The following is a 7,914-nucleotide window of genomic DNA, read 5'->3' on the forward strand; positions in this document are numbered from 1 at the left end:
ACTTCACGGGTCGGTCACACTACACGTAGTCGTCATTGCAAGAGTAAATCATTAACCGTATATATATTGGGAGTCATTGTTTGTCATATTTATAACTTATCTCCATCCATATCATTTCGTAGAGTTTTTTTATATAAATTTGTCTCACTCGTAGTTAGGAGTAGTTTGTAGTTGTTCCCCGAATCAACTCAAAGTATTCACCGCTTAGATAACATATAAAACCGATTCGTTTAATACTTGTAGTTATAAATCCCGTGGATTCGATACCCGGTCTTAACCGGATTATTACTTGATACGACGGGGTACACTTGCCCCTAAGTAGTGGCGTCTAGTAGAGATAGAGCATTTAGGAAGATCACATCCATAATCATAACGCACTTATCATAATATACATTTCGTCGTTTAAGATCTCTACACGTACGCCCCATCAAGTTTTTGGCGCCGTTGCCGGGGATTTATAATTTCTTGCAATATTAGATAAAAACATTTTATTGTTAGTCTAAGCATTATTTTTGTATAAATTGTTTATATATACTTTTCACTAAAAAATTCTTTCGTGTTTATAATTTATTTCATTTATTTATTTTATGCACATCCGATCTCGGAGTGATACTCTCGTTCCTATTGATCTTGAAATTGAACGTACTCTTTGTAGGATTCGGAGAGAGAAAATGGCAAACCTCGATAATGAAGCTAACCAACCCGAGGTCAACCAAAGGCCGCCGGTGCAACCCGTGAATAACAACCGCAATGGTGGAGGCAATGACATGCGTTCGATGATGGAGATTCTTACTCCGCATCATCCTCAAAACCGCAACAGAATCGTTGCCCCCACCATTCCGGCCAACACATATGAAATCAAGACTAGCATGATCCAACTCATCCAACAACTTGGCCAGTTCGGAGGAGAACCTCATGAAAACCCTAACGAACATTTAGATAAATTTCTTATGTGTGCCGAAACTTCTCGGCAAAACGATGTTCCGGTTGAGGCCGTCCGACTAAAGTTGTTTCCTTTCTCTTTGACAGGACAAGCGTTGGAGTGGTTGCACTCGTTGGAGGCGGGTTCGATTACATCATGGGTGGAACTTGAGAAGGAGTTCCTTTCTTACTACTTCCCGCCCTCCAAAATGGTTAAATTGAGGAACGACATCACTACCTTTCGGCAGCTCGAACACGAAGCCCTTCATGCGGCTTAGGCAAGATTTCGGAAGTTGCTTCGAAGCTTCCCGCACCACGATATTCCCAAGCACGATTTGGTAAGCATTTTTTATCACAGATTAACACCTACTAATCGTGCCACCGTGGATTCCGCAGCAGGTGGGGACCTATTTAGGAAGTCGGCCAGTGAAGCATATGAGCTCATCCAGGAGCTCGCAAGGAAAAGCGTACACTTGCAAGAAGATCGGCTTGCTGGACCTTCGCGACATCAAATGTTCGCCGTGGAGAAAGAGGCTCCGAAAAGTTCCATGGCGGAAATGAATAAAAAAACTTGACGCTTTGATAGCCCAGTTGAGCCTTAACAAAGTTGCACAGGTCCTGATGTGCAATCATTGTGGTGGAGACCATGACGGACTTAATTGCCAAGCCGGTAGCCCTTTCGCCGGCGACACCGAAAATGTAAGTTACATAGGAGGCAATCAAAGGTAAAATCCTAACCCGAACTCCTACTCACACCACCACAATAATAATAACAGCGGATGGAGGCCTCGGTACCAACACCCTAACTTGTCGTATGGCAATAATAATAATGTATTGAGGCCCCCATCCGACTTTGATCAAGAATATCGGGAAAATAGGCTAGGGCAATCACAAGCCATGCCCGGTAATCGGAACACTCCACCTCCCGATAATGTGCATGGCCAGTCCGTAACGTCCTTGTTAAAGGATATCTTAACCCGTCTTGCCGATAGTGAGGTGTTTTGCAGGGACTTTAGCCGCCAAGTAGCCCACTTGAATCGTCAGCAACAGGAGAGGCCATTAGGAACTTCCGGCAAACACCGAGCAGAACCCGCGGGGCAAAAACAGAGAGTCCGGACAGGCAATAACTCTCCTAAATAGTAGAAGTTCGGAACCGTCGAGTTCCAATTCGGACAGCCTGCAATAAGCCACCGCACGAGAAAGTCGAGCTACTCCGACTCTAAACGTAGCCCCGGTTTGGATTTCTCAAACCCTTTGTATATATGTTTCATATCTGTTTGTTCTTTTCTTCGTAGGCACTATCTTCTTAAATTAAAATCAACGAAAAAAAAATAAAAAATAAAAAAAAACAAATCCCATACTAATGCAAATTTCTTACGCGGGGCGTACACACCATCACGCCCCGCGTAGCCGAGTCTCTGACACTGTTTTGCCATTTCACGCGAAGCGTACGTACCAGTGCGCCCCGCGTAGCCAAGTTTCTGATCTTTTTACTAAGTTCAAATGAATGGCCACGCAGGGCGCCCCTCTTAGTGCGCCCCGTGTATCTAAGTCTCTGGCCAAAATTGGTTTAAAACGCACCTCCTACGCGGGGCGCCCCCCTGGGCACACCTCGCGTAGGACCTGACCTTCAAGGATCATTTTTTATTTTTGTTTTTGTTTTTCTTCTTTTGCGACGTCCTTGGAATAGACGTCATTTTATTAACGCGGAGGGCCGTGCAACCCCGCACTCACCGTTTGTTTTGCACTAACAAAAAGAAAAATAAAAATCAAATAAACAACAAAATAATTAAACTAATTTATTGATTCTTAAATTTTTTCCGACACACTACCTCCCTCGGAAATTAATTAAGGTTCCGTTATTTGTTCTTAAATGTAAAGACTTTAACACAAAGGATCGATTTTAGTAAGAAATTTTAGTCTTAATTCTGAAGTGTTAGAATTTATGCAAAGCCTAGGTTCTTACTAAACAAAAGCATTGAGCCCTAACCCAAAGGCTATCTCTATAATGAAATTTAAAAAGGCAATAAAAACGGGATAGTTGAAAATTTGACGAGAACATGAACGTACACAATTTAACCCGAAATTTTGTGAGATATTTTTGAGCCTAAAAGAGTTCGCACGAGAACTCTATTTCTTTCACAATTTTTCGAGAGCTTTGACTTCACTCGATTCATAGAGTTTGCACCTAATACCGGGTCAAGTACACTTATTTTGGTATAAATGGCAATAGATGATAAAACGAGCCCACTTAGGCTAATTATTTTCTTAACTTATTTTTCTTGTTTTCATTAACCCCTAGGAAACCCCCTCCAGTCTATTAACCGACTTTTTGTTGTTAATACCCTTTTAACATTTAACCCTTTTTCCTCTTGTTTAAATACCAACAAAATCAAATCGCACCCGAAATAAGCCAAGGCCTTGATAAGTAAGCACCATAAGATTTCGAAATCGTTTTTGTACCGCTCTCAAAACAAAAAGAAAAAGAAAAACACAATAAAGAGCAAAAAGGCATTCTCAAGCTCAACCCGAGCAATTTCGAGTATATTTTACGAACTTACTAAGGCCAAAATAAAAACACGGTGCAATCATCAAAATGGTATTTGAACTCGAGTTTCTAAAAGTTAACCACTAAAAAGCCACCCACATTACAACCCCCCTCCGGGTTCATTTTTAATATTACCTAGACCATAACATAGGAGGAAAAACCCGGATGAAAATGCAAACTCAAAGTGACTTCGAGTAAGTGCAAAGGAGAGTGCAAAAACACCGACCCATCAAAATTTGAGCGTAAGAGTGAAATCCCTTGGTGAGGTGCTTTCGGGTTCTCAAAAGATAATCAACCTCCGTTAATATTGCCTATTAAATTTGATCATGGAGGTTTCAAACAAGTTTTGGTCACTCATTTGTTTGCGTAGGTACTTGCCGAAAAATTTGCATAAAACTTTAGCTTCGGAATCACGTACTTGGTAAAACCAACCGAAGGTTTGTTTCTTAATAATCTCAATCCCTTGTCTTTCGATTTCTTTTACTTGAGGACAAGTAAAACTTTAAAGTCCGAGGAGGTTTGATAGGGGCGTTTCGTCCCTATCTTTTAGCGTGATTTACGGTTTAATTTTAGATGAAATAAATAAGTTTAATTGCAAAAATAGAGTGTTTTAATAAAATAATGAAATAAAAATAAATTCCGTACTTTCGGTTAATTTTCCTTATTTTTGATTAATTTAGAAAATAAAACGTCAAGCTAACTCGGCTCTCAAGAATTGTATTTCAGGTACGAGCAAGGAGCGAAAATCCACCGACATACGCGGGGCGTGGAACACTTGGTCAGAAATAATTGTTCAATCCACAGGCACCACGTGGGATCTACTCACTGATACGCGGGGCGTATCAACCTCCACGCGAGGCGTATGACATATGTCAGAAATGATAAGCCTAATCCTAAAAGTCAGACTGCATGGTCTCCCAGAGTCAACTGCTCCTACGCGGGGCGTCCCACCTTACATGCGGGGCGTGTAAGGAAGTTCTTCGACCTAAAAGACTCAGAGACTTATTTACGTGAGGCGTGCTTCAGCTACGCGGTGCGTAAAAGACCCAATTCAAGCAATAAAATCTCAGAAACTCAAACACGCGAGGCGCATCCCAGTCTACGCGGGGCGTGGTTAAGACAACAAGATCTGGATTTGGTCCACATGCAGGAGATTTCTGACAGAATGGGCAAATACGCGGGGCGTCCCCCACCATACACGAGGCGTGTCATGGGGAATCTGCAGAAAATCATGTTCCTCCATGCTTGTATCTTATGAAATTACAAATCTGCCCCTAGCTTGATGTGTATAAATAGGAGTGACTAGCACTCATTTAGAACACCAAGCTTTTGATATACAATTGTTAATATAGTTTAAGTTCTTATTATATAGTTTGAGATTTTATTTTTCATAGCAAAACTCTTCCACCTTGAGAGCTTGTTCGTTGATTCCGGCATTCCGTCAAAGTTCCGTTCCATCTCCGTTCACCAAGCTCGAAAGCTCCACCTCCAAGTCCTAAGAGACGGCCTTGAGTCCGGTTAGCTAGTTCCGAGGGTGGATTCTTCCCTTTTCACTTGCTAATTAGCTTGTACTCTTCCTATGTACTAGGCTTGGTTGTATTTCATATTTTCATTCTCCATATTTATAATTCATGATTAATAATCTCTTTTTCAATATATGTGTTGATGTTTGTTATTTGTTTTGATACTCGTAATTGATTATTATGTAGGAGAACGTGATTTCCGACGCCATTCGGGCTATCTTTAGGGATTCATATAGGTGTTGCCTTACCGAAAGTGACGCTCCGGAAACCGTAGGAATTGACAAGCCCGGAAACCGTAGGAATTGACAAGCCACGGAACTTATGGGCCCTAATTTCTGGTCCCAAGCACTAGACACGCCTTGACTAGGAACCACGTAGTCTAAGTACTTCACGGGTCAGTCACACTACACGTAGTCATCATTGCAAGAGTAAATCATTAACCGTATATATATTGGGAGTCATTGTTTGTCATATTTATAACTTATCGCCATCCATATCATTTCGTAGAGTTTTGTTATATAAATTTGTCTCACCCGTAGTTAGGAGTAGTTTGTAGTTGTTCCCCGAATTAACTCAAAGTATTCACCGCTTAGATAACATATAAAACCGAGTCGTTTAATACTTGTAGTTATAAATCCCGTGGATTCGATACCCGGTCTTAACCGGATTATTACTTGATACGACGGGGTACACTTGCCCCTAAGTAGTGGCGTTTAGTAGAGATAGAGCATTTAGGAAGATCACATCCATAGTCATAACGCACTTATCATAATATACATTTCGTCGTTTAAGAGCTCTACACGTACGCCCCATCAACTATTTTTGTACAGAAAAATTTAATATTAGTTTCATTATAAATTGTGAAAGATGTTTTCCCTCGAAAACTATAAATTGTAGTTCTTTCTAAAAGCATTTTTTCCAGATTTCACATCTTTTAAGGAAAACAATTTTACATTACCTTTTTTTTTTTTTTTTTGCTAAGAAAGCTGTTTTTAAGGTATGAGAAAACAATGTCAAACTCGCTCGAAGTAATTATAAGCTAGTGAGATCAAGAGTAACTGCGGAAAGAATTAACCTCAGCCCCCTCAATATCTGATATATAAAAAAAAGTACCTTATATATGACGAGACAGGTTAGAGTGGATGACGCGGGGATAGGAAGGCTGTTTGAGCAAAGGAACGACTCTAATGGATGGCGATGGGGTAGAAATGAAATAAATTCATATCGCAAATGGAAAAAGAGTGACTGAAACTTATTGGTAAGGTGTGTATCCAATACCTATAGACGTGTTTTAAAGTTGTTAGAGTCAAAGTGTAGATTTGGACGAGAACAGACAATATCTATATAGTATTGAACCAGATTGTTACAATTGGTATCAGAGCTTAATTTTCATGTATGATGTGTGGTTCGGAGATGAACCATATGGAAGCTTGTAGGCCTATAACGATATGATCTGAAGCAGGTCATGTCCCGAAATACTCAAATAGGGATATAATTGCTTGGTTGTGGTCAGTCTGTAAGGAATTCACACTCTGGAGACATAAATAGGAGTGTAGTAAAGGAACAAGATGCATAGATTCATCGTTTAACGTTGGATTATTCTCGAACGGTCGAATCACTCGTAAGAGCTAAATCCTAATTTTCAACAAAATGATTATCTATCGGTGAATATTTATGATGTGATGTGTATGGTGATGGATGACTTTGAATTATTGGAGACGATCTCATGAAAGGAAAATGTAGAGGGGATATTAGGATGCATGTGAGGAGGATAAACATGTCTATGTTACAATTTATCAACGTTGTTAAACCCGGACTGGATCGGCCGGTTTGATCGGTCGAAATGGAAACCAACCAGATCTCCGGTCCGAGTCGCAGTAGGTTTCTGTATGTACAAAAACTCGGACTGAATCGGAGTCAAATCGGAAACCGACGGTCCAACCGGAAACCATTGTGACCCCAGTTTTTCAATCTTTTCTAAAAAAATAAAAACAAAAAATTCTACTTATTTTTACAGATCTGAAAGAAACAATTGAAGAAACTTTCTAAAAAACAACCTTTTCTTTCAGACTAAAAGCAAAAAAAATAGACTGCCAATCTTTTCTTTCTTTGACTTGCACACAACCATCTTCTCTTTTTGGTTGCTTCTCTACCGACTGAACTTGGTGAGTATTTTTTTCTTTTTTATATTCTGCTTCTAAAATAGCTTGTGATATCAAAAGCAGAAAATAAACAGAATATATTTAAGGTATCAAAATAGGTCTATGATTTTTGGAAAAGTATCAATTTAGGCTCCACGTACAAAATAACATTAATATATGCTTAACGTTTAAAAAAAGTATCAATTTAGGCCTTGATGATGGATTGGACACGTTATTCCTATTACCTGCTAGGGTAATGGGACGGGTATGAGAATACCTCCAAGGGTACCCAGTACCCGTTATGATTCTTTTATATATTAAAAAAATATTATTGTATTTTAGACGTAAGATATGAGATTTGAACACCAATTTTTTGTTCTTCGACCATTAAGTGATACCACTAACCTACTTTATTTTTATTAATTAAGATTCAGTTTGTTCAATTTTTAGATGGATGATTTATTAAATTTATACTTTGTTAAATTTGTAATATTTTTTGTTTTATTTATTGATTCTTAACGGGTAAGGGTACCCGCGAGTACACGTGAATTAAATAGGACGGGTATGGGATGCAAAACATATACCCGTTAGAGTAATAGAACGGGTATGAGTAGTTAAAAAATAAACGGGTGAAGGTTTGAGATTGACACTATCGGTGGGTACCCTATCCATTGCCATCTCTATAAAAAGATGAGTCAATTAATTTCCAGTAAAATGAAAAAAGGAAATAAAGAAAAGGAGGTCAAGAGACATAGGTGAGGTGCAGTTGCGTTCACATGGA

This window comes from Euphorbia lathyris, chromosome 9 (assembly GCF_963576675.1).
Source record: "Euphorbia lathyris chromosome 9, ddEupLath1.1, whole genome shotgun sequence".
Taxonomy (NCBI): domain Eukaryota; kingdom Viridiplantae; phylum Streptophyta; class Magnoliopsida; order Malpighiales; family Euphorbiaceae; genus Euphorbia; species Euphorbia lathyris.